The sequence below is a fragment of the Mycteria americana genome, chromosome 22 (genome assembly GCF_035582795.1).
Source record: "Mycteria americana isolate JAX WOST 10 ecotype Jacksonville Zoo and Gardens chromosome 22, USCA_MyAme_1.0, whole genome shotgun sequence".
Taxonomy (NCBI): Eukaryota; Metazoa; Chordata; class Aves; order Ciconiiformes; family Ciconiidae; genus Mycteria; species Mycteria americana.
Genome location: NC_134386.1, coordinates 7,222,698 through 7,249,745, shown reverse-complemented (window position 1 = coordinate 7,249,745; position 27,048 = coordinate 7,222,698).

Here is a 27,048-nt window from a genome sequence, read left to right as displayed (position 1 = left end):
TGGAACTGCATTCGCTGCCACACAGACATTCGCGCTCTGCTAAAGCATTGCTTGGTAAGGGGGCAACATTCTTTATCTCTCTGTGGCAGAGCCCGGCTGCCAAATTGGAAACGTCCAGAGATTGCGCCCACAGGAAAGCTGCCAGCACTGAAAGCTCTAGCTGGTTTTCACTGTCCCTTGGAACTGCATTCGCTGCCACACAGACATTCGTGCTCAGCTATAGCATTGCTTGGTAAGGGGGCAACATTCTTTATCTCTCTGTGGCAGAGCCCGGCTGCCAAATTGGAAACGTCCAGAGATTGCGCCCACAGGAAAGCTGCCAGCCCTGAAAGCTCTAGCTGGTTTTCACTGTCCCTTGGAACTGCATTCGCTGCCACACAGACATTCGCGCTCTGCTAAAGCATTGCTTCCTAATGGGGCAACACTCTGTATCTCTCTCTGGCAGAGCCCGGCTGCCAAATTGGAAACGTCCAGACATTGCGCCCACAGGAAAGCTGCCAGCACTGAAAGCTCTAGCTGGTTTTCACTGTCCCTTGGAACTGCATTCGCTGCCACACAGACATTCGCGCTCTGCTAAAGCATTGCTTCCTAATGGGGCAACACTCTGTATCTCTCTCTGGCAGAGCCCGGCTGCCAAATTGGAAACGTCCAGAGATTGCGCCCACAGGAAAGCTGCCAGCACTGAAAGCTCTAGCTGGTTTTCACTGTCCCTTGGAACTGCATTCGCTGCCACACAGACATTCGTGCTCAGCTATAGCATTGCTTGGTAAGGGGGCAACATTCTTTACCTCTCTGTGGCAGAGCCCGGCTGCCAAATTGGAAACGTCCAGAGATTGCGCCCACAGGAAAGCTGCCAGCACTGAAAGCTCTAGCTGGTTTTCACTGTCCCTTGGAACTGCATTCGCTGCCACACAGACATTCGCGCTCTGCTAAAGCGTTGCTTCGTAATGGGGCAACACTCTGTATCTCTCTCTGGCAGAGCCCGGCTGCCAAATTGGAAACGTCCAGAGATTGCGCCCACAGGAAAGCTGCCAGCACTGAAAGCTCTAGCTGGTTTTCACTGTCCCTTGGAACTGCATTCGCTGCCACACAGACATTCGCGCTCTGCTAAAGCATTGCTTCGTAATGGGGCAACACTCTGTATCTCTCTCTGGCAGAGCCCGGCTGCCAAATTGGAAACGTCCAGAGATTGCGCCCACAGGAAAGCTGTCAGCCCTGAAAGCTCTAGCTGGTTTTCACTGTCCCTTGGAACTGCATTCGCTGCCACACAGACATTCGTGCTCAGCTATAGCATTGCTTGGCAAGGGGGCAACATTCTTTATCTCTCTGTGGCAGAGCCCGGCTGCCAAATTGGAAACGTCCAGAGATTGCGCCCACAGGAAAGCTGCCAGCACTGAAAGCTCTAGCTGGTTTTCACTGTCCCTTGGAACTGCATTCGCTGCCACACAGACATTCGCGCTCTGCTAAAGCATTGCTTCGTAATGGGGCAACACTCTGTATCTCTCTCTGGCAGAGCCCGGCTGCCAAATTGGAAACGTCCAGAGATTGCGCCCACAGGAAAGCTGCCAGCACTGAAAGCTCTAGCTGGTTTTCACTGTCCCTTGGAACTGCATTCGCTGCCACACAGACATTCGCGCTCAGCTATAGCATTGCTTGGTAAGGGGGCAACATTCTTTATCTCTCTGTGGCAGAGCCCGGCTGCCAAATTGGAAACGTCCAGAGATTGCGCCCACAGGAAAGCTGCCAGCACTGAAAGCTCTAGCTGGTTTTCACTGTCCCTTGGAACTGCATTCGCTGCCACACAGACATTCGCGCTCTGCTAAAGCATTGCTTCGTAATGGGGCAACACTCTGTATCTCTCTCTGGCAGAGCCCGGCTGCCAAATTGGAAACGTCCAGAGATTGCGCCCACAGGAAAGCTGCCAGCACTGAAAGCTCTAGCTGGTTTTCACTGTCCCTTGGAACTGCATTCGCTGCCACACAGACATTCGCGCTCTGCTAAAGCATTGCTTCGTAATGGGGCAACACTCTGTATCTCTCTCTGGCAGAGCCCGGCTGCCAAATTGGAAACGTCCAGAGATTGCGCCCACAGGAAAGCTGCCAGCCCTGAAAGCTCTAGCTGGTTTTCACTGTCCCTTGGAACTGCATTCGCTGCCACACAGACATTCGCGCTCTGCTAAAGCATTGCTTCGTAATGGGGCAACACTCTGTATCTCTCTCTGGCAGAGCCCGGCTGCCAAATTGGAAACGTCCAGAGATTGCGCCCACAGGAAAGCTGCCAGCCCTGAAAGCTCTAGCTGGTTTTCACTGTCCCTTGGAACTGCATTCGCTGCCACACAGACATTCGCGCTCTGCTAAAGCATTGCTTCCTAATGGGGCAACACTCTGTATCTCTCTCTGGCAGAGCCCGGCTGCCAAATTGGAAACGTCCAGAGATTGCGCCCACAGGAAAGCTGCCAGCACGGAAAGCTGTAGCTGGTTTTCACTGTCCCTTGGAACTGCATTCGCTGCCACACAGACATTCGCGCTCTGCTAAAGCATTGCTTCGTAATGGGGCAACACTCTGTATCTCTCTCTGGCAGAGCCCGGCTGCCAAATTGGAAACGTCCAGAGATTGCGCCCACAGGAAAGCTGCCAGCACTGAAAGCTCTAGCTGGTTTTCACTGTCCCTTGGAACTGCATTCGCTGCCACACAGACATTCGTGCTCAGCTATAGCATTGCTTGGTAAGGGGGCAACATTCTTTATCTCTCTGTGGCAGAGCCCGGCTGCCAAATTGGAAACGTCCAGAGATTGCGCCCACAGGAAAGCTGCCAGCACTGAAAGCTCTAGCTGGTTTTCACTGTCCCTTGGAACTGCATTCGCTGCCACACAGACATTCGCGCTCTGCTAAAGCATTGCTTCGTAATGGGGCAACACTCTGTATCTCTCTCTGGCAGAGCCCGGCTGCCAAATTGGAAACGTCCAGAGATTGCGCCCACAGGAAAGCTGCCAGCACTGAAAGCTCTAGCTGGTTTTCACTGTCCCTTGGAACTGCATTCGCTGCCACACAGACATTCGCGCTCTGCTAAAGCATTGCTTCCTAATGGGGCAACACTCTGTATCTCTCTCTGGCAGAGCCCGGCTGCCAAATTGGAAACGTCCAGAGATTGCGCCCACAGGAAAGCTGCCAGCACTGAAAGCTCTAGCTGGTTTTCACTGTCCCTTGGAACTGCATTCGCTGCCACACAGACATTCGCGCTCTGCTAAAGCATTGCTTCCTAATGGGGCAACACTCTGTATCTCTCTCTGGCAGAGCCCGGCTGCCAAATTGGAAACGTCCAGAGATTGCACCCACAGGAAAGCTGCCAGCACTGAAAGCTCTAGCTGGTTTTCACTGTCCCTTGGAACTGCATTCGCTGCCACACAGACATTCGCGCTCTGCTAAAGCATTGCTTCGTAATGGGGCAACACTCTGTATCTCTCTCTGTGGCAGAGCCCGGCTGCCAAATTGGAAACGTCCAGAGATTGCGCCCACAGGAAAGCTGCCAGCACTGAAAGCTCTAGCTGGTTTTCACTGTCCCTTGGAACTGCATTCGCTGCCACACAGACATTCGTGCTCAGCTATAGCATTGCTTGGTAAGGGGGCAACATTCTTTATCTCTCTGTGGCAGAGCCCGGCTGCCAAATTGGAAACGTCCAGAGATTGCGCCCACAGGAAAGCTGCCAGCACTGAAAGCTCTAGCTGGTTTTCACTGTCCCTTGGAACTGCATTCGCTACCACACAGACATTCGCGCTCTGCTAAAGCGTTGCTTCGTAATGGGGCAACACTCTGTATCTCTCTCTGGCAGAGCCCGGCTGCCAAATTGGAAACGTCCAGAGATTGCGCCCACAGGAAAGCTGCCAGCACTGAAAGCTCTAGCTGGTTTTCACTGTCCCTTGGAACTGCATTCGCTGCCACACAGACATTCGCGCTCTGCTAAAGCTTTGCTTCGTAATGGGGCAACACTCTGTATCTCTCTCTGGCAGAGCCCGGCTGCCAAATTGGAAACGTCCAGAGATTGCGCCCACAGGAAAGCTGCCAGCACTGAAAGCTCTAGCTGGTTTTCACTGTCCCTTGGAACTGCATTCGCTGCCACACAGACATTCGCGCTCTGCTAAAGCATTGCTTCGTAATGGGGCAACACTCTGTATCTCTCTCTGGCAGAGCCCGGCTGCCAAATTGGAAACGTCCAGAGATTGCGCCCACAGGAAAGCTGCCAGCACTGAAAGCTCTAGCTGGTTTTCACTGTCCCTTGGAACTGCATTCGCTGCCACACAGACATTCGTGCTCAGCTATAGCATTGCTTGGTAAGGGGGCAACATTCTTTATCTCTCTGTGGCAGAGCCCGGCTGCCAAATTGGAAACGTCCAGAGATTGCGCCCACAGGAAAGCTGCCAGCACTGAAAGCTCTAGCTGGTTTTCACTGTCCCTTGGAACTGCATTCGCTGCCACACAGACATTCGTGCTCAGCTATAGCATTGCTTGGTAAGGGGGCAACATTCTTTATCTCTCTGTGGCAGAGCCCGGCTGCCAAATTGGAAACGTCCAGAGATTGCGCCCACAGGAAAGCTGCCAGCACTGAAAGCTCTAGCTGGTTTTCACTGTCCCTTGGAACTGCATTCGCTGCCACACAGACATTCGCGCTCTGCTAAAGCATTGCTTCGTAATGGGGCAACACTCTGTATCTCTCTCTGGCAGAGCCCGGCTGCCAAATTGGAAACGTCCAGAGATTGCGCCCACAGGAAAGCTGCCAGCACTGAAAGCTCTAGCTGGTTTTCACTGTCCCTTGGAACTGCATTCGCTGCCACACAGACATTCGCGCTCTGCTAAAGCATTGCTTCGTAATGGGGCAACACTCTGTATCTCTCTCTGGCAGAGCCCGGCTGCCAAATTGGAAACGTCCAGAGATTGCGCCCACAGGAAAGCTGCCAGCACTGAAAGCTCTAGCTGGTTTTCACTGTCCCTTGGAACTGCATTCGCTGCCACACAGACATTCGCGCTCTGCTAAAGCATTGCTTCCTAATGGGGCAACACTCTGTATCTCTCTCTGGCAGAGCCCGGCTGCCAAATTGGAAACGTCCAGAGATTGCACCCACAGGAAAGCTGCCAGCACTGAAAGCTCTAGCTGGTTTTCACTGTCCCTTGGAACTGCATTCGCTGCCACACAGACATTCGCGCTCTGCTAAAGCATTGCTTCGTAATGGGGCAACACTCTGTATCTCTCTCTGGCAGAGCCCGGCTGCCAAATTGGAAACGTCCAGACATTGCGCCCACAGGAAAGCTGCCAGCACTGAAAGCTCTAGCTGGTTTTCACTGTCCCTTGGAACTGCATTCGCTGCCACACAGACATTCGTGCTCAGCTATAGCATTGCTTGGTAAGGGGGCAACATTCTTTATCTCTCTGTGGCAGAGCCCGGCTGCCAAATTGGAAACGTCCAGAGATTGCGCCCACAGGAAAGCTGCCAGCACTGAAAGCTCTAGCTGGTTTTCACTGTCCCTTGGAACTGCATTCGCTACCACACAGACATTCGCGCTCTGCTAAAGCGTTGCTTCGTAATGGGGCAACACTCTGTATCTCTCTCTGGCAGAGCCCGGCTGCCAAATTGGAAACGTCCAGAGATTGCGCCCACAGGAAAGCTGCCAGCACTGAAAGCTCTAGCTGGTTTTCACTGTCCCTTGGAACTGCATTCGCTGCCACACAGACATTCGCGCTCTGCTAAAGCATTGCTTGGTAAGGGGGCAACACTCTGTATCTCTCTCTGGCAGAGCCCGGCTGCCAAATTGGAAACGTCCAGAGATTGCGCCCACAGGAAAGCTGTCAGCCCTGAAAGCTCTAGCTGGTTTTCACTGTCCCTTGGAACTGCATTCGCTGCCACACAGACATTCGCGCTCTGCTAAAGCATTGCTTCGTAATGGGGCAACACTCTGTATCTCTCTCTGGCAGAGCGCGGCTGCCAAATTGGAAACGTCCAGACATTGCGCCCACAGGAAAGCTGCCAGCACTGAAAGCTCTAGCTGGTTTTCACTGTCCCTTGGAACTGCATTCGCTGCCACACAGACATTCGTGCTCAGCTATAGCATTGCTTGGTAAGGGGGCAACATTCTTTATCTCTCTGTGGCAGAGCCCGGCTGCCAAATTGGAAACGTCCAGAGATTGCGCCCACAGGAAAGCTGCCAGCACTGAAAGCTCTAGCTGGTTTTCACTGTCCCTTGGAACTGCATTCGCTGCCACACAGACATTCGCGCTCTGCTAAAGCATTGCTTCGTAATGGGGCAACACTCTGTATCTCTCTCTGGCAGAGCCCGGCTGCCAAATTGGAAACGTCCAGAGATTGCGCCCACAGGAAAGCTGCCAGCACTGAAAGCTCTAGCTGGTTTTCACTGTCCCTTGGAACTGCATTCGCTGCCACACAGACATTCGCGCTCTGCTAAAGCATTGCTTCGTAATGGGGCAACACTCTGTATCTCTCTCTGGCAGAGCCCGGCTGCCAAATTGGAAACGTCCAGACATTGCGCCCACAGGAAAGCTGCCAGCACTGAAAGCTCTAGCTGGTTTTCACTGTCCCTTGGAACTGCATTCGCTGCCACACAGACATTCGCGCTCTGCTAAAGCATTGCTTCCTAATGGGGCAACACTCTGTATCTCTCTCTGGCAGAGCCCGGCTGCCAAATTGGAAACGTCCAGAGATTGCACCCACAGGAAAGCTGCCAGCACTGAAAGCTCTAGCTGGTTTTCACTGTCCCTTGGAACTGCATTCGCTGCCACACAGACATTCGCGCTCTGCTAAAGCATTGCTTCGTAATGGGGCAACACTCTGTATCTCTCTCTGGCAGAGCCCGGCTGCCAAATTGGAAACGTCCAGAGATTGCGCCCACAGGAAAGCTGCCAGCACTGAAAGCTCTAGCTGGTTTTCACTGTCCCTTGGAACTGCATTCGCTGCCACACAGACATTCGTGCTCAGCTATAGCATTGCTTGGTAAGGGGGCAACATTTTTTATCTCTCTGTGGCAGAGCCCGGCTGCCAAATTGGAAACGTCCAGAGATTGCGCCCACAGGAAAGCTGCCAGCACTGAAAGCTCTAGCTGGTTTTCACTGTCCCTTGGAACTGCATTCGCTACCACACAGACATTCGCGCTCTGCTAAAGCGTTGCTTCGTAATGGGGCAACACTCTGTATCTCTCTCTGGCAGAGCCCGGCTGCCAAATTGGAAACGTCCAGAGATTGCGCCCACAGGAAAGCTGCCAGCACTGAAAGCTCTAGCTGGTTTTCACTGTCCCTTGGAACTGCATTCGCTGCCACACAGACATTCGCGCTCTGCTAAAGCATTGCTTGGTAAGGGGGCAACACTCTGTATCTCTCTCTGGCAGAGCCCGGCTGCCAAATTGGAAACGTCCAGAGATTGCGCCCACAGGAAAGCTGTCAGCCCTGAAAGCTCTAGCTGGTTTTCACTGTCCCTTGGAACTGCATTCGCTGCCACACAGACATTCGCGCTCTGCTAAAGCATTGCTTCGTAATGGGGCAACACTCTGTATCTCTCTCTGGCAGAGCCCGGCTGCCAAATTGGAAACGTCCAGAGATTGCGCCCACAGGAAAGCTGCCAGCACTGAAAGCTCTAGCTGGTTTTCACTGTCCCTTGGAACTGCATTCGCTGCCACACAGACATTCGCGCTCAGCTATAGCATTGCTTGGTAAGGGGGCAACATTCTTTATCTCTCTGTGGCAGAGCCCGGCTGCCAAATTGGAAACGTCCAGAGATTGCGCCCACAGGAAAGCTGCCAGCACTGAAAGCTCTAGCTGGTTTTCACTGTCCCTTGGAACTGCATTCGCTGCCACACAGACATTCGCGCTCTGCTAAAGCATTGCTTCGTAATGGGGCAACACTCTGTATCTCTCTCTGGCAGAGCCCGGCTGCCAAATTGGAAACGTCCAGACATTGCGCCCACAGGAAAGCTGCCAGCACTGAAAGCTCTAGCTGGTTTTCACTGTCCCTTGGAACTGCATTCGCTGCCACACAGACATTCGCGCTCTGCTAAAGCATTGCTTCGTAATGGGGCAACACTCTGTATCTCTCTCTGGCAGAGCCCGGCTGCCAAATTGGAAACGTCCAGAGATTGCGCCCACAGGAAAGCTGCCAGCACTGAAAGCTCTAGCTGGTTTTCACTGTCCCTTGGAACTGCATTCGCTGCCACACAGACATTCGCGCTCTGCTAAAGCATTGCTTCGTAATGGGGCAACACTCTGTATCTCTCTCTGGCAGAGCCCGGCTGCCAAATTGGAAACGTCCAGACATTGCGCCCACAGGAAAGCTGCCAGCACTGAAAGCTCTAGCTGGTTTTCACTGTCCCTTGGAACTGCATTCGCTGCCACACAGACATTCGCGCTCTGCTAAAGCATTGCTTCGTAATGGGGCAACACTCTGTATCTCTCTCTGGCAGAGCCCGGCTGCCAAATTGGAAACGTCCAGAGATTGCGCCCACAGGAAAGCTGCCAGCACTGAAAGCTCTAGCTGGTTTTCACTGTCCCTTGGAACTGCATTCGCTGCCACACAGACATTCGCGCTCTGCTAAAGCATTGCTTCGTAATGGGGCAACACTCTGTATCTCTCTCTGGCAGAGCCCGGCTGCCAAATTGGAAACGTCCAGAGATTGCGCCCACAGGAAAGCTGCCAGCCCTGAAAGCTCTAGCTGGTTTTCACTGTCCCTTGGAACTGCATTCGCTGCCACACAGACATTCGCGCTCTGCTAAAGCATTGCTTCGTAATGGGGCAACACTCTGTATCTCTCTCTGGCAGAGCCCGGCTGCCAAATTGGAAACGTCCAGAGATTGCGCCCACAGGAAAGCTGCCAGCACTGAAAGCTCTAGCTGGTTTTCACTGTCCCTTGGAACTGCATTCGCTGCCACACAGACATTCATGCTCAGCTATAGCATTGCTTGGCAAGGGGGCAACACTCTGTATCTCTCTGTGGCAGAGCCCGGCTGCCAAATTGGAAACGTCCAGAGATTGCGCCCACAGGAAAGCTGCCAGCACTGAAAGCTCTAGCTGGTTTTCACTGTCCCTTGGAACTGCATTCGCTGCCACACAGACATTCGCGCTCTGCTAAAGCATTGCTTCGTAATGGGGCAACACTCTGTATCTCTCTCTGGCAGAGCCCGGCTGCCAAATTGGAAACGTCCAGAGATTGCGCCCACAGGAAAGCTGCCAGCACGGAAAGCTGTAGCTGGTTTTCACTGTCCCTTGGAACTGCATTCGCTGCCACACAGACATTCGCGCTCTGCTAAAGCATTGCTTCGTAATGGGGCAACACTCTGTATCTCTCTCTGGCAGAGCCCGGCTGCCAAATTGGAAACGTCCAGAGATTGCGCCCACAGGAAAGCTGCCAGCACTGAAAGCTCTAGCTGGTTTTCACTGTCCCTTGGAACTGCATTCGCTGCCACACAGACATTCGTGCTCAGCTATAGCATTGCTTGGTAAGGGGGCAACATTCTTTATCTCTCTCTGGCAGAGCCCGGCTGCCAAATTGGAAACGTCCAGAGATTGCGCCCACAGGAAAGCTGCCAGCACTGAAAGCTCTAGCTGGTTTTCACTGTCCCTTGGAACTGCATTCGCTGCCACACAGACATTCGCGCTCTGCTAAAGCATTGCTTCGTAATGGGGCAACACTCTGTATCTCTCTCTGGCAGAGCCCGGCTGCCAAATTGGAAACGTCCAGAGATTGCGCCCACAGGAAAGCTGCCAGCACTGAAAGCTCTAGCTGGTTTTCACTGTCCCTTGGAACTGCATTCGCTGCCACACAGACATTCGCGCTCTGCTAAAGCATTGCTTCGTAATGGGGCAACACTCTGTATCTCTCTCTGGCAGAGCCCGGCTGCCAAATTGGAAACGTCCAGACATTGCGCCCACAGGAAAGCTGCCAGCACTGAAAGCTCTAGCTGGTTTTCACTGTCCCTTGGAACTGCATTCGCTGCCACACAGACATTCGCGCTCTGCTAAAGCATTGCTTCCTAATGGGGCAACACTCTGTATCTCTCTCTGGCAGAGCCCGGCTGCCAAATTGGAAACGTCCAGAGATTGCACCCACAGGAAAGCTGCCAGCACTGAAAGCTCTAGCTGGTTTTCACTGTCCCTTGGAACTGCATTCGCTGCCACACAGACATTCGCGCTCTGCTAAAGCATTGCTTCGTAATGGGGCAACACTCTGTATCTCTCTCTGGCAGAGCCCGGCTGCCAAATTGGAAACGTCCAGAGATTGCGCCCACAGGAAAGCTGCCAGCACTGAAAGCTCTAGCTGGTTTTCACTGTCCCTTGGAACTGCATTCGCTGCCACACAGACATTCGTGCTCAGCTATAGCATTGCTTGGTAAGGGGGCAACATTCTTTATCTCTCTGTGGCAGAGCCCGGCTGCCAAATTGGAAACGTCCAGAGATTGCGCCCACAGGAAAGCTGCCAGCACTGAAAGCTCTAGCTGGTTTTCACTGTCCCTTGGAACTGCATTCGCTACCACACAGACATTCGCGCTCTGCTAAAGCGTTGCTTCGTAATGGGGCAACACTCTGTATCTCTCTCTGGCAGAGCCCGGCTGCCAAATTGGAAACGTCCAGAGATTGCGCCCACAGGAAAGCTGCCAGCACTGAAAGCTCTAGCTGGTTTTCACTGTCCCTTGGAACTGCATTCGCTGCCACACAGACATTCGCGCTCTGCTAAAGCTTTGCTTCGTAATGGGGCAACACTCTGTATCTCTCTCTGGCAGAGCCCGGCTGCCAAATTGGAAACGTCCAGAGATTGCGCCCACAGGAAAGCTGCCAGCACTGAAAGCTCTAGCTGGTTTTCACTGTCCCTTGGAACTGCATTCGCTGCCACACAGACATTCGCGCTCTGCTAAAGCATTGCTTCGTAATGGGGCAACACTCTGTATCTCTCTCTGGCAGAGCCCGGCTGCCAAATTGGAAACGTCCAGAGATTGCGCCCACAGGAAAGCTGCCAGCACTGAAAGCTCTAGCTGGTTTTCACTGTCCCTTGGAACTGCATTCGCTGCCACACAGACATTCGCGCTCTGCTAAAGCATTGCTTCGTAATGGGGCAACACTCTGTATCTCTCTCTGGCAGAGCCCGGCTGCCAAATTGGAAACGTCCAGAGATTGCGCCCACAGGAAAGCTGCCAGCACTGAAAGCTCTAGCTGGTTTTCACTGTCCCTTGGAACTGCATTCGCTGCCACACAGACATTCGTGCTCAGCTATAGCATTGCTTGGTAAGGGGGCAACATTCTTTATCTCTCTGTGGCAGAGCCCGGCTGCCAAATTGGAAACGTCCAGAGATTGCGCCCACAGGAAAGCTGCCAGCACTGAAAGCTCTAGCTGGTTTTCACTGTCCCTTGGAACTGCATTCGCTGCCACACAGACATTCGCGCTCTGCTAAAGCATTGCTTCGTAATGGGGCAACACTCTGTATCTCTCTCTGGCAGAGCCCGGCTGCCAAATTGGAAACGTCCAGAGATTGCGCCCACAGGAAAGCTGCCAGCACTGAAAGCTCTAGCTGGTTTTCACTGTCCCTTGGAACTGCATTCGCTGCCACACAGACATTCGCGCTCTGCTAAAGCATTGCTTCCTAATGGGGCAACACTCTGTATCTCTCTCTGGCAGAGCCCGGCTGCCAAATTGGAAACGTCCAGAGATTGCACCCACAGGAAAGCTGCCAGCACTGAAAGCTCTAGCTGGTTTTCACTGTCCCTTGGAACTGCATTCGCTGCCACACAGACATTCGCGCTCTGCTAAAGCATTGCTTCGTAATGGGGCAACACTCTGTATCTCTCTCTGGCAGAGCCCGGCTGCCAAATTGGAAACGTCCAGAGATTGCGCCCACAGGAAAGCTGCCAGCACTGAAAGCTCTAGCTGGTTTTCACTGTCCCTTGGAACTGCATTCGCTGCCACACAGACATTCGTGCTCAGCTATAGCATTGCTTGGTAAGGGGGCAACATTTTTTATCTCTCTGTGGCAGAGCCCGGCTGCCAAATTGGAAACGTCCAGAGATTGCGCCCACAGGAAAGCTGCCAGCACTGAAAGCTCTAGCTGGTTTTCACTGTCCCTTGGAACTGCATTCGCTACCACACAGACATTCGCGCTCTGCTAAAGCGTTGCTTCGTAATGGGGCAACACTCTGTATCTCTCTCTGGCAGAGCCCGGCTGCCAAATTGGAAACGTCCAGAGATTGCGCCCACAGGAAAGCTGCCAGCACTGAAAGCTCTAGCTGGTTTTCACTGTCCCTTGGAACTGCATTCGCTGCCACACAGACATTCGCGCTCTGCTAAAGCATTGCTTGGTAAGGGGGCAACACTCTGTATCTCTCTCTGGCAGAGCCCGGCTGCCAAATTGGAAACGTCCAGAGATTGCGCCCACAGGAAAGCTGTCAGCCCTGAAAGCTCTAGCTGGTTTTCACTGTCCCTTGGAACTGCATTCGCTGCCACACAGACATTCGCGCTCTGCTAAAGCATTGCTTCGTAATGGGGCAACACTCTGTATCTCTCTCTGGCAGAGCCCGGCTGCCAAATTGGAAACGTCCAGAGATTGCGCCCACAGGAAAGCTGCCAGCACTGAAAGCTCTAGCTGGTTTTCACTGTCCCTTGGAACTGCATTCGCTGCCACACAGACATTCGCGCTCAGCTATAGCATTGCTTGGTAAGGGGGCAACATTCTTTATCTCTCTGTGGCAGAGCCCGGCTGCCAAATTGGAAACGTCCAGAGATTGCGCCCACAGGAAAGCTGCCAGCACTGAAAGCTCTAGCTGGTTTTCACTGTCCCTTGGAACTGCATTCGCTGCCACACAGACATTCGCGCTCTGCTAAAGCATTGCTTCGTAATGGGGCAACACTCTGTATCTCTCTCTGGCAGAGCCCGGCTGCCAAATTGGAAACGTCCAGACATTGCGCCCACAGGAAAGCTGCCAGCACTGAAAGCTCTAGCTGGTTTTCACTGTCCCTTGGAACTGCATTCGCTGCCACACAGACATTCGCGCTCTGCTAAAGCATTGCTTCGTAATGGGGCAACACTCTGTATCTCTCTCTGGCAGAGCCCGGCTGCCAAATTGGAAACGTCCAGAGATTGCGCCCACAGGAAAGCTGCCAGCACTGAAAGCTCTAGCTGGTTTTCACTGTCCCTTGGAACTGCATTCGCTGCCACACAGACATTCGCGCTCTGCTAAAGCATTGCTTCGTAATGGGGCAACACTCTGTATCTCTCTCTGGCAGAGCCCGGCTGCCAAATTGGAAACGTCCAGACATTGCGCCCACAGGAAAGCTGCCAGCACTGAAAGCTCTAGCTGGTTTTCACTGTCCCTTGGAACTGCATTCGCTGCCACACAGACATTCGCGCTCTGCTAAAGCATTGCTTCGTAATGGGGCAACACTCTGTATCTCTCTCTGGCAGAGCCCGGCTGCCAAATTGGAAACGTCCAGAGATTGCGCCCACAGGAAAGCTGCCAGCACTGAAAGCTCTAGCTGGTTTTCACTGTCCCTTGGAACTGCATTCGCTGCCACACAGACATTCGCGCTCTGCTAAAGCATTGCTTCGTAATGGGGCAACACTCTGTATCTCTCTCTGGCAGAGCCCGGCTGCCAAATTGGAAACGTCCAGAGATTGCGCCCACAGGAAAGCTGCCAGCCCTGAAAGCTCTAGCTGGTTTTCACTGTCCCTTGGAACTGCATTCGCTGCCACACAGACATTCGCGCTCTGCTAAAGCATTGCTTCGTAATGGGGCAACACTCTGTATCTCTCTCTGGCAGAGCCCGGCTGCCAAATTGGAAACGTCCAGAGATTGCGCCCACAGGAAAGCTGCCAGCACTGAAAGCTCTAGCTGGTTTTCACTGTCCCTTGGAACTGCATTCGCTGCCACACAGACATTCATGCTCAGCTATAGCATTGCTTGGCAAGGGGGCAACACTCTGTATCTCTCTGTGGCAGAGCCCGGCTGCCAAATTGGAAACGTCCAGAGATTGCGCCCACAGGAAAGCTGCCAGCACTGAAAGCTCTAGCTGGTTTTCACTGTCCCTTGGAACTGCATTCGCTGCCACACAGACATTCGCGCTCTGCTAAAGCATTGCTTCGTAATGGGGCAACACTCTGTATCTCTCTCTGGCAGAGCCCGGCTGCCAAATTGGAAACGTCCAGAGATTGCGCCCACAGGAAAGCTGCCAGCACGGAAAGCTGTAGCTGGTTTTCACTGTCCCTTGGAACTGCATTCGCTGCCACACAGACATTCGCGCTCTGCTAAAGCATTGCTTCGTAATGGGGCAACACTCTGTATCTCTCTCTGGCAGAGCCCGGCTGCCAAATTGGAAACGTCCAGAGATTGCGCCCACAGGAAAGCTGCCAGCACTGAAAGCTCTAGCTGGTTTTCACTGTCCCTTGGAACTGCATTCGCTGCCACACAGACATTCGTGCTCAGCTATAGCATTGCTTGGTAAGGGGGCAACATTCTTTATCTCTCTCTGGCAGAGCCCGGCTGCCAAATTGGAAACGTCCAGAGATTGCGCCCACAGGAAAGCTGCCAGCACTGAAAGCTCTAGCTGGTTTTCACTGTCCCTTGGAACTGCATTCGCTGCCACACAGACATTCGCGCTCTGCTAAAGCATTGCTTCGTAATGGGGCAACACTCTGTATCTCTCTCTGGCAGAGCCCGGCTGCCAAATTGGAAACGTCCAGAGATTGCGCCCACAGGAAAGCTGCCAGCACTGAAAGCTCTAGCTGGTTTTCACTGTCCCTTGGAACTGCATTCGCTGCCACACAGACATTCGCGCTCTGCTAAAGCATTGCTTCGTAATGGGGCAACACTCTGTATCTCTCTCTGGCAGAGCCCGGCTGCCAAATTGGAAACGTCCAGACATTGCGCCCACAGGAAAGCTGCCAGCACTGAAAGCTCTAGCTGGTTTTCACTGTCCCTTGGAACTGCATTCGCTGCCACACAGACATTCGCGCTCTGCTAAAGCATTGCTTCCTAATGGGGCAACACTCTGTATCTCTCTCTGGCAGAGCCCGGCTGCCAAATTGGAAACGTCCAGAGATTGCACCCACAGGAAAGCTGCCAGCACTGAAAGCTCTAGCTGGTTTTCACTGTCCCTTGGAACTGCATTCGCTGCCACACAGACATTCGCGCTCTGCTAAAGCATTGCTTCGTAATGGGGCAACACTCTGTATCTCTCTCTGGCAGAGCCCGGCTGCCAAATTGGAAACGTCCAGAGATTGCGCCCACAGGAAAGCTGCCAGCACTGAAAGCTCTAGCTGGTTTTCACTGTCCCTTGGAACTGCATTCGCTGCCACACAGACATTCGTGCTCAGCTATAGCATTGCTTGGTAAGGGGGCAACATTCTTTATCTCTCTGTGGCAGAGCCCGGCTGCCAAATTGGAAACGTCCAGAGATTGCGCCCACAGGAAAGCTGCCAGCACTGAAAGCTCTAGCTGGTTTTCACTGTCCCTTGGAACTGCATTCGCTACCACACAGACATTCGCGCTCTGCTAAAGCGTTGCTTCGTAATGGGGCAACACTCTGTATCTCTCTCTGGCAGAGCCCGGCTGCCAAATTGGAAACGTCCAGAGATTGCGCCCACAGGAAAGCTGCCAGCACTGAAAGCTCTAGCTGGTTTTCACTGTCCCTTGGAACTGCATTCGCTGCCACACAGACATTCGCGCTCTGCTAAAGCTTTGCTTCGTAATGGGGCAACACTCTGTATCTCTCTCTGGCAGAGCCCGGCTGCCAAATTGGAAACGTCCAGAGATTGCGCCCACAGGAAAGCTGCCAGCACTGAAAGCTCTAGCTGGTTTTCACTGTCCCTTGGAACTGCATTCGCTGCCACACAGACATTCGCGCTCTGCTAAAGCATTGCTTCGTAATGGGGCAACACTCTGTATCTCTCTCTGGCAGAGCCCGGCTGCCAAATTGGAAACGTCCAGAGATTGCGCCCACAGGAAAGCTGCCAGCACTGAAAGCTCTAGCTGGTTTTCACTGTCCCTTGGAACTGCATTCGCTGCCACACAGACATTCGCGCTCTGCTAAAGCATTGCTTCGTAATGGGGCAACACTCTGTATCTCTCTCTGGCAGAGCCCGGCTGCCAAATTGGAAACGTCCAGAGATTGCGCCCACAGGAAAGCTGCCAGCACTGAAAGCTCTAGCTGGTTTTCACTGTCCCTTGGAACTGCATTCGCTGCCACACAGACATTCGTGCTCAGCTATAGCATTGCTTGGTAAGGGGGCAACATTCTTTATCTCTCTGTGGCAGAGCCCGGCTGCCAAATTGGAAACGTCCAGAGATTGCGCCCACAGGAAAGCTGCCAGCACTGAAAGCTCTAGCTGGTTTTCACTGTCCCTTGGAACTGCATTCGCTGCCACACAGACATTCGCGCTCTGCTAAAGCATTGCTTCGTAATGGGGCAACACTCTGTATCTCTCTCTGGCAGAGCCCGGCTGCCAAATTGGAAACGTCCAGAGATTGCGCCCACAGGAAAGCTGCCAGCACTGAAAGCTCTAGCTGGTTTTCACTGTCCCTTGGAACTGCATTCGCTGCCACACAGACATTCGCGCTCTGCTAAAGCATTGCTTCGTAATGGGGCAACACTCTGTATCTCTCTCTGGCAGAGCCCGGCTGCCAAATTGGAAACGTCCAGAGATTGCGCCCACAGGAAAGCTGCCAGCACTGAAAGCTCTAGCTGGTTTTCACTGTCCCTTGGAACTGCATTCGCTGCCACACAGACATTCGCGCTCTGCTAAAGCATTGCTTCGTAATGGGGCAACACTCTGTATCTCTCTCTGGCAGAGCCCGGCTGCCAAATTGGAAACGTCCAGAGATTGCGCCCACAGGAAAGCTGCCAGCACTGAAAGCTCTAGCTGGTTTTCACTGTCCCTTGGAACTGCATTCGCTGCCACACAGACATTCGCGCTCTGCTAAAGCATTGCTTCGTAATGGGGCAACACTCTGTATCTCTCTCTGGCAGAGCCCGGCTGCCAAATTGGAAACGTCCAGAGATTGCGCCCACAGGAAAGCTGCCAGCACTGAAAGCTCTAGCTGGTTTTCACTGTCCCTTGGAACTGCATTCGCTGCCACACAGACATTCGCGCTCTGCTAAAGCATTGCTTCCTAATGGGGCAACACTCTGTATCTCTCTCTGGCAGAGCCCGGCTGCCAAATTGGAAACGTCCAGAGATTGCACCCACAGGAAAGCTGCCAGCACTGAAAGCTCTAGCTGGTTTTCACTGTCCCTTGGAACTGCATTCGCTGCCACACAGACATTCGCGCTCTGCTAAAGCATTGCTTCGTAATGGGGCAACACTCTGTATCTCTCTCTGGCAGAGCCCGGCTGCCAAATTGGAAACGTCCAGACATTGCGCCCACAGGAAAGCTGCCAGCACTGAAAGCTCTAGCTGGTTTTCACTGTCCCTTGGAACTGCATTCGCTGCCACACAGACATTCGTGCTCAGCTATAGCATTGCTTGGTAAGGGGGCAACATTCTTTATCTCTCTGTGGCAGAGCCCGGCTGCCAAATTGGAAACGTCCAGAGATTGCGCCCACAGGAAAGCTGCCAGCACTGAAAGCTCTAGCTGGTTTTCACTGTCCCTTGGAACTGCATTCGCTACCACACAGACATTCGCGCTCTGCTAAAGCGTTGCTTCGTAATGGGGCAACACTCTGTATCTCTCTCTGGCAGAGCCCGGCTGCCAAATTGGAAACGTCCAGAGATTGCGCCCACAGGAAAGCTGCCAGCACTGAAAGCTCTAGCTGGTTTTCACTGTCCCTTGGAACTGCATTCGCTGCCACACAGACATTCGCGCTCTGCTAAAGCATTGCTTGGTAAGGGGGCAACACTCTGTATCTCTCTCTGGCAGAGCCCGGCTGCCAAATTGGAAACGTCCAGAGATTGCGCCCACAGGAAAGCTGTCAGCCCTGAAAGCTCTAGCTGGTTTTCACTGTCCCTTGGAACTGCATTCGCTGCCACACAGACATTCGCGCTCTGCTAAAGCATTGCTTCGTAATGGGGCAACACTCTGTATCTCTCTCTGGCAGAGCCCGGCTGCCAAATTGGAAACGTCCAGAGATTGCGCCCACAGGAAAGCTGCCAGCACTGAAAGCTCTAGCTGGTTTTCACTGTCCCTTGGAACTGCATTCGCTGCCACACAGACATTCGTGCTCAGCTATAGCATTGCTTGGTAAGGGGGCAACATTCTTTATCTCTCTGTGGCAGAGCCCGGCTGCCAAATTGGAAACGTCCAGAGATTGCGCCCACAGGAAAGCTGCCAGCACTGAAAGCTCTAGCTGGTTTTCACTGTCCCTTGGAACTGCATTCGCTGCCACACAGACATTCGCGCTCTGCTAAAGCATTGCTTCGTAATGGGGCAACACTCTGTATCTCTCTCTGGCAGAGCCCGGCTGCCAAATTGGAAACGTCCAGAGATTGCGCCCACAGGAAAGCTGCCAGCCCTGAAAGCTCTAGCTGGTTTTCACTGTCCCTTGGAACTGCATTCGCTGCCACACAGACATTCGCGCTCTGCTAAAGCATTGCTTCGTAATGGGGCAACACTCTGTATCTCTCTCTGGCAGAGCCCGGCTGCCAAATTGGAAACGTCCAGAGATTGCGCCCACAGGAAAGCTGCCAGCACTGAAAGCTCTAGCTGGTTTTCACTGTCCCTTGGAACTGCATTCGCTGCCACACAGACATTCGTGCTCAGCTATAGCATTGCTTGGTAAGGGGGCAACATTCTTTATCTCTCTGTGGCAGAGCCCGGCTGCCAAATTGGAAACGTCCAGAGATTGCGCCCACAGGAAAGCTGCCAGCACTGAAAGCTCTAGCTGGTTTTCACTGTCCCTTGGAACTGCATTCGCTGCCACACAGACATTCGCGCTCTGCTAAAGCATTGCTTCGTAATGGGGCAACACTCTGTATCTCTCTCTGGCAGAGCCCGGCTGCCAAATTGGAAACGTCCAGAGATTGCGCCCACAGGAAAGCTGCCAGCACTGAAAGCTCTAGCTGGTTTTCACTGTCCCTTGGAACTGCATTCGCTGCCACACAGACATTCGCGCTCTGCTAAAGCATTGCTTCGTAATGGGGCAACACTCTGTATCTCTCTCTGGCAGAGCCCGGCTGCCAAATTGGAAACGTCCAGAGATTGCGCCCACAGGAAAGCTGCCAGCACTGAAAGCTCTAGCTGGTTTTCACTGTCCCTTGGAACTGCATTCGCTGCCACACAGACATTCGCGCTCTGCTAAAGCATTGCTTCGTAATGGGGCAACACTCTGTATCTCTCTCTGGCAGAGCCCGGCTGCCAAATTGGAAACGTCCAGAGATTGCACCCACAGGAAAGCTGCCAGCACTGAAAGCTCTAGCTGGTTTTCACTGTCCCTTGGAACTGCATTCGCTGCCACACAGACATTCGCGCTCTGCTAAAGCATTGCTTCGTAATGGGGCAACACTCTGTATCTCTCTCTGGCAGAGCCCGGCTGCCAAATTGGAAACGTCCAGAGATTGCGCCCACAGGAAAGCTGCCAGCACTGAAAGCTCTAGCTGGTTTTCACTGTCCCTTGGAACTGCATTCGCTGCCACACAGACATTCGTGCTCAGCTATAGCATTGCTTGGTAAGGGGGCAACATTTTTTATCTCTCTGTGGCAGAGCCCGGCTGCCAAATTGGAAACGTCCAGAGATTGCGCCCACAGGAAAGCTGCCAGCACTGAAAGCTCTAGCTGGTTTTCACTGTCCCTTGGAACTGCATTCGCTACCACACAGACATTCGCGCTCTGCTAAAGCGTTGCTTCGTAATGGGGCAACACTCTGTGTCTCTCTCTGGCAGAGCCCGGCTGCCAAATTGGAAACGTCCAGAGATTGCGCCCACAGGAAAGCTGTCAGCCCTGAAAGCTCTAGCTGGTTTTCACTGTCCCTTGGAACTGCATTCGCTGCCACACAGACATTCGCGCTCTGCTAAAGCATTGCTTCGTAATGGGGCAACACTCTGTATCTCTCTCTGGCAGAGCCCGGCTGCCAAATTGGAAACGTCCAGAGATTGCGCCCACAGGAAAGCTGCCAGCACTGAAAGCTCTAGCTGGTTTTCACTGTCCCTTGGAACTGCATTCGCTGCCACACAGACATTCGCGCTCAGCTATAGCATTGCTTGGTAAGGGGGCAACATTCTTTATCTCTCTGTGGCAGAGCCCGGCTGCCAAATTGGAAACGTCCAGAGATTGCGCCCACAGGAAAGCTGCCAGCACTGAAAGCTCTAGCTGGTTTTCACTGTCCCTTGGAACTGCATTCGCTGCCACACAGACATTCGCGCTCTGCTAAAGCATTGCTTCGTAATGGGGCAACACTCTGTATCTCTCTCTGGCAGAGCCCGGCTGCCAAATTGGAAACGTCCAGAGATTGCGCCCACAGGAAAGCTGCCAGCCCTGAAAGCTCTAGCTGGTTTTCACTGTCCCTTGGAACTGCATTCGCTGCCACACAGACATTCGCGCTCTGCTAAAGCATTGCTTCCTAATGGGGCAACACTCTGTATCTCTCTCTGGCAGAGCCCGGCTGCCAAATTGGAAACGTCCAGAGATTGCGCCCACAGGAAAGCTGCCAGCACTGAAAGCTCTAGCTGGTTTTCACTGTCCCTTGGAACTGCATTCGCTGCCACACAGACATTCGCGCTCTGCTAAAGCATTGCTTCGTAATGGGGCAACACTCTGTATCTCTCTCTGGCAGAGCCCGGCTGCCAAATTGGAAACGTCCAGACATTGCGCCCACAGGAAAGCTGCCAGCACTGAAAGCTCTAGCTGGTTTTCACTGTCCCTTGGAACTGCATTCGCTGCCACACAGACATTCGCGCTCTGCTAAAGCATTGCTTCGTAATGGGGCAACACTCTGTATCTCTCTCTGGCAGAGCCCGGCTGCCAAATTGGAAACGTCCAGAGATTGCGCCCACAGGAAAGCTGCCAGCACTGAAAGCTCTAGCTGGTTTTCACTGTCCCTTGGAACTGCATTCGCTGCCACACAGACATTCGCGCTCTGCTAAAGCATTGCTTCGTAATGGGGCAACACTCTGTATCTCTCTCTGGCAGAGCCCGGCTGCCAAATTGGAAACGTCCAGAGATTGCGCCCACAGGAAAGCTGCCAGCCCTGAAAGCTCTAGCTGGTTTTCACTGTCCCTTGGAACTGCATTCGCTGCCACACAGACATTCGCGCTCTGCTAAAGCATTGCTTCGTAATGGGGCAACACTCTGTATCTCTCTCTGGCAGAGCCCGGCTGCCAAATTGGAAACGTCCAGAGATTGCGCCCACAGGAAAGCTGCCAGCACTGAAAGCTCTAGCTGGTTTTCACTGTCCCTTGGAACTGCATTCGCTGCCACACAGACATTCATGCTCAGCTATAGCATTGCTTGGCAAGGGGGCAACACTCTGTATCTCTCTGTGGCAGAGCCCGGCTGCCAAATTGGAAACGTCCAGAGATTGCGCCCACAGGAAAGCTGCCAGCACTGAAAGCTCTAGCTGGTTTTCACTGTCCCTTGGAACTGCATTCGCTGCCACACAGACATTCGCGCTCTGCTAAAGCATTGCTTCGTAATGGGGCAACACTCTGTATCTCTCTCTGGCAGAGCCCGGCTGCCAAATTGGAAACGTCCAGAGATTGCGCCCACAGGAAAGCTGCCAGCACGGAAAGCTGTAGCTGGTTTTCACTGTCCCTTGGAACTGCATTCGCTGCCACACAGACATTCGCGCTCTGCTAAAGCATTGCTTCGTAATGGGGCAACACTCTGTATCTCTCTCTGGCAGAGCCCGGCTGCCAAATTGGAAACGTCCAGAGATTGCGCCCACAGGAAAGCTGCCAGCACTGAAAGCTCTAGCTGGTTTTCACTGTCCCTTGGAACTGCATTCGCTGCCACACAGACATTCGCGCTCTGCTAAAGCATTGCTTCGTAATGGGGCAACACTCTGTATCTCTCTCTGGCAGAGCCCGGCTGCCAAATTGGAAACGTCCAGAGATTGCGCCCACAGGAAAGCTGCCAGCACTGAAAGCTCTAGCTGGTTTTCACTGTCCCTTGGAACTGCATTCGCTGCCACACAGACATTCGCGCTCTGCTAAAGCATTGCTTCGTAATGGGGCAACACTCTGTATCTCTCTCTGGCAGAGCCCGGCTGCCAAATTGGAAACGTCCAGACATTGCGCCCACAGGAAAGCTGCCAGCACTGAAAGCTCTAGCTGGTTTTCACTGTCCCTTGGAACTGCATTCGCTGCCACACAGACATTCGCGCTCTGCTAAAGCATTGCTTCCTAATGGGGCAACACTCTGTATCTCTCTCTGGCAGAGCCCGGCTGCCAAATTGGAAACGTCCAGAGATTGCACCCACAGGAAAGCTGCCAGCACTGAAAGCTCTAGCTGGTTTTCACTGTCCCTTGGAACTGCATTCGCTGCCACACAGACATTCGCGCTCTGCTAAAGCATTGCTTCGTAATGGGGCAACACTCTGTATCTCTCTCTGGCAGAGCCCGGCTGCCAAATTGGAAACGTCCAGAGATTGCGCCCACAGGAAAGCTGCCAGCACTGAAAGCTCTAGCTGGTTTTCACTGTCCCTTGGAACTGCATTCGCTGCCACACAGACATTCGTGCTCAGCTATAGCATTGCTTGGTAAGGGGGCAACATTCTTTATCTCTCTGTGGCAGAGCCCGGCTGCCAAATTGGAAACGTCCAGAGATTGCGCCCACAGGAAAGCTGCCAGCACTGAAAGCTCTAGCTGGTTTTCACTGTCCCTTGGAACTGCATTCGCTACCACACAGACATTCGCGCTCTGCTAAAGCGTTGCTTCGTAATGGGGCAACACTCTGTATCTCTCTCTGGCAGAGCCCGGCTGCCAAATTGGAAACGTCCAGACATTGCGCCCACAGGAAAGCTGCCAGCACTGAAAGCTCTAGCTGGTTTTCACTGTCCCTTGGAACTGCATTCGCTGCCACACAGACATTCGCGCTCTGCTAAAGCTTTGCTTCGTAATGGGGCAACACTCTGTATCTCTCTCTGGCAGAGCCCGGCTGCCAAATTGGAAACGTCCAGACATTGCGCCCACAGGAAAGCTGCCAGCACTGAAAGCTCTAGCTGGTTTTCACTGTCCCTTGGAACTGCATTCGCTGCCACACAGACATTCGCGCTCTGCTAAAGCATTGCTTCGTAATGGGGCAACACTCTGTATCTCTCTCTGGCAGAGCCCGGCTGCCAAATTGGAAACGTCCAGAGATTGCGCCCACAGGAAAGCTGCCAGCACTGAAAGCTCTAGCTGGTTTTCACTGTCCCTTGGAACTGCATTCGCTGCCACACAGACATTCGCGCTCTGCTAAAGCATTGCTTCCTAATGGGGCAACACTCTGTATCTCTCTCTGGCAGAGCCCGGCTGCCAAATTGGAAACGTCCAGAGATTGCACCCACAGGAAAGCTGCCAGCACTGAAAGCTCTAGCTGGTTTTCACTGTCCCTTGGAACTGCATTCGCTGCCACACAGACATTCGCGCTCTGCTAAAGCATTGCTTCGTAATGGGGCAACACTCTGTATCTCTCTCTGGCAGAGCCCGGCTGCCAAATTGGAAACGTCCAGAGATTGCGCCCACAGGAAAGCTGCCAGCACTGAAAGCTCTAGCTGGTTTTCACTGTCCCTTGGAACTGCATTCGCTGCCACACAGACATTCGTGCTCAGCTATAGCATTGCTTGGTAAGGGGGCAACATTCTTTATCTCTCTGTGGCAGAGCCCGGCTGCCAAATTGGAAACGTCCAGAGATTGCGCCCACAGGAAAGCTGCCAGCACTGAAAGCTCTAGCTGGTTTTCACTGTCCCTTGGAACTGCATTCGCTACCACACAGACATTCGCGCTCTGCTAAAGCGTTGCTTCGTAATGGGGCAACACTCTGTATCTCTCTCTGGCAGAGCCCGGCTGCCAAATTGGAAACGTCCAGAGATTGCGCCCACAGGAAAGCTGCCAGCACTGAAAGCTCTAGCTGGTTTTCACTGTCCCTTGGAACTGCATTCGCTGCCACACAGACATTCGCGCTCTGCTAAAGCTTTGCTTCGTAATGGGGCAACACTCTGTATCTCTCTCTGGCAGAGCCCGGCTGCCAAATTGGAAACGTCCAGACATTGCGCCCACAGGAAAGCTGCCAGCACTGAAAGCTCTAGCTGGTTTTCACTGTCCCTTGGAACTGCATTCGCTGCCACACAGACATTCGCGCTCTGCTAAAGCATTGCTTCGTAATGGGGCAACACTCTGTATCTCTCTCTGGCAGAGCCCGGCTGCCAAATTGGAAACGTCCAGAGATTGCGCCCACAGGAAAGCTGCCAGCACTGAAAGCTCTAGCTGGTTTTCACTGTCCCTTGGAACTGCATTCGCTGCCACACAGACATTCGCGCTCTGCTAAAGCATTGCTTCGTAATGGGGCAACACTCTGTATCTCTCTCTGGCAGAGCCCGGCTGCCAAATTGGAAACGTCCAGACATTGCGCCCACAGGAAAGCTGCCAGCACTGAAAGCTCTAGCTGGTTTTCACTGTCCCTTGGAACTGCATTCGCTGCCACACAGACATTCGTGCTCAGCTATAGCATTGCTTGGTAAGGGGGCAACATTCTTTATCTCTCTGTGGCAGAGCCCGGCTGCCAAATTGGAAACGTCCAGAGATTGCGCCCACAGGAAAGCTGCCAGCACTGAAAGCTCTAGCTGGTTTTCACTGTCCCTTGGAACTGCATTCGCTGCCACACAGACATTCGCGCTCTGCTAAAGCATTGCTTCGTAATGGGGCAACACTCTGTATCTCTCTCTGGCAGAGCCCGGCTGCCAAATTGGAAACGTCCAGAGATTGCGCCCACAGGAAAGCTGCCAGCACTGAAAGCTCTAGCTGGTTTTCACTGTCCCTTGGAACTGCATTCGCTGCCACACAGACATTCGTGCTCAGCTATAGCATTGCTTCCTAATGGGGCAACACTCTGTATCTCTCTCTGGCAGAGCCCGGCTGCCAAATTGGAAACGTCCAGAGATTGCGCCCACAGGAAAGCTGCCAGCACTGAAAGCTCTAGCTGGTTTTCACTGTCCCTTGGAACTGCATTCGCTACCACACAGACATTCGCGCTCTGCTAAAGCGTTGCTTCGTAATGGGGCAACACTCTGTATCTCTCTCTGGCAGAGCCCGGCTGCCAAATTGGAAACGTCCAGAGATTGCGCCCACAGGAAAGCTGCCAGCACTGAAAGCTCTAGCTGGTTTTCACTGTCCCTTGGAACTGCATTCGCTGCCACACAGACATTCGCGCTCTGCTAAAGCATTGCTTGGTAAGGGGGCAACACTCTGTATCTCTCTCTGGCAGAGCCCGGCTGCCAAATTGGAAACGTCCAGAGATTGCGCCCACAGGAAAGCTGTCAGCCCTGAAAGCTCTAGCTGGTTTTCACTGTCCCTTGGAACTGCATTCGCTGCCACACAGACATTCGCGCTCTGCTAAAGCATTGCTTCGTAATGGGGCAACACTCTGTATCTCTCTCTGGCAGAGCGCGGCTGCCAAATTGGAAACGTCCAGACATTGCGCCCACAGGAAAGCTGCCAGCACTGAAAGCTCTAGCTGGTTTTCACTGTCCCTTGGAACTGCATTCGCTGCCACACAGACATTCGTGCTCAGCTATAGCATTGCTTGGTAAGGGGGCAACATTCTTTATCTCTCTCTGGCAGAGCCCGGCTGCCAAATTGGAAACGTCCAGAGATTGCGCCCACAGGAAAGCTGTCAGCACTGAAAGCTCTAGCTGGTTTTCACTGTCCCTTGGAACTGCATTCGCTGCCACACAGACATTCGCGCTCTGCTAAAGCATTGCTTCGTAATGGGGCAACACTCTGTATCTCTCTCTGGCAGAGCCCGGCTGCCAAATTGGAAACGTCCAGAGATTGCGCCCACAGGAAAGCTGCCAGCCCTGAAAGCTCTAGCTGGTTTTCACTGTCCCTTGGAACTGCATTCGCTGCCACACAGACATTCGCGCTCTGCTAAAGCATTGCTTGGTAAGGGGGCAACATTCTGTATCTCTCTCTGGCAGAGCCCGGCTGCCAAATTGGAAACGTCCAGAGATTGCGCCCACAGGAAAGCTGCCAGCACTGAAAGCTCTAGCTGGTTTTCACTGTCCCTTGGAACTGCATTCGCTGCCACACAGACATTCGTGCTCAGCTATAGCATTGCTTGGTAAGGGGGCAACATTCTTTATCTCTCTGTGGCAGAGCCCGGCTGCCAAATTGGAAACGTCCAGAGATTGCGCCCACAGGAAAGCTGCCAGCACTGAAAGCTCTAGCTGGTTTTCACTGTCCCTTGGAACTGCATTCGCTGCCACACAGACATTCGCGCTCTGCTAAAGCATTGCTTCGTAATGGGGCAACACTCTGTATCTCTCTCTGGCAGAGCCCGGCTGCCAAATTGGAAACGTCCAGAGATTGCGCCCACAGGAAAGCTGCCAGCACTGAAAGCTCTAGCTGGTTTTCACTGTCCCTTGGAACTGCATTCGCTGCCACACAGACATTCGTGCTCAGCTATAGCATTGCTTGGTAAGGGGGCAACATTCTTTATCTCTCTGTGGCAGAGCCCGGCTGCCAAATTGGAAACGTCCAGAGATTGCGCCCACAGGAAAGCTGCCAGCACTGAAAGCTCTAGCTGGTTTTCACTGTCCCTTGGAACTGCATTCGCTGCCACACAGACATTCGCGCTCTGCTAAAGCATTGCTTCGTAATGGGGCAACACTCTGTATCTCTCTCTGGCAGAGCCCGGCTGCCAAATTGGAAACGTCCAGAGATTGCGCCCACAGGAAAGCTGCCAGCACTGAAAGCTCTAGCTGGTTTTCACTGTCCCTTGGAACTGCATTCGCTGCCACACAGACATTCGCGCTCTGCTAAAGCATTGCTTCGTAATGGGGCAACACTCTGTATCTCTCTCTGGCAGAGCCCGGCTGCCAAATTGGAAACGTCCAGACATTGCGCCCACAGGAAAGCTGCCAGCACTGAAAGCTCTAGCTGGTTTT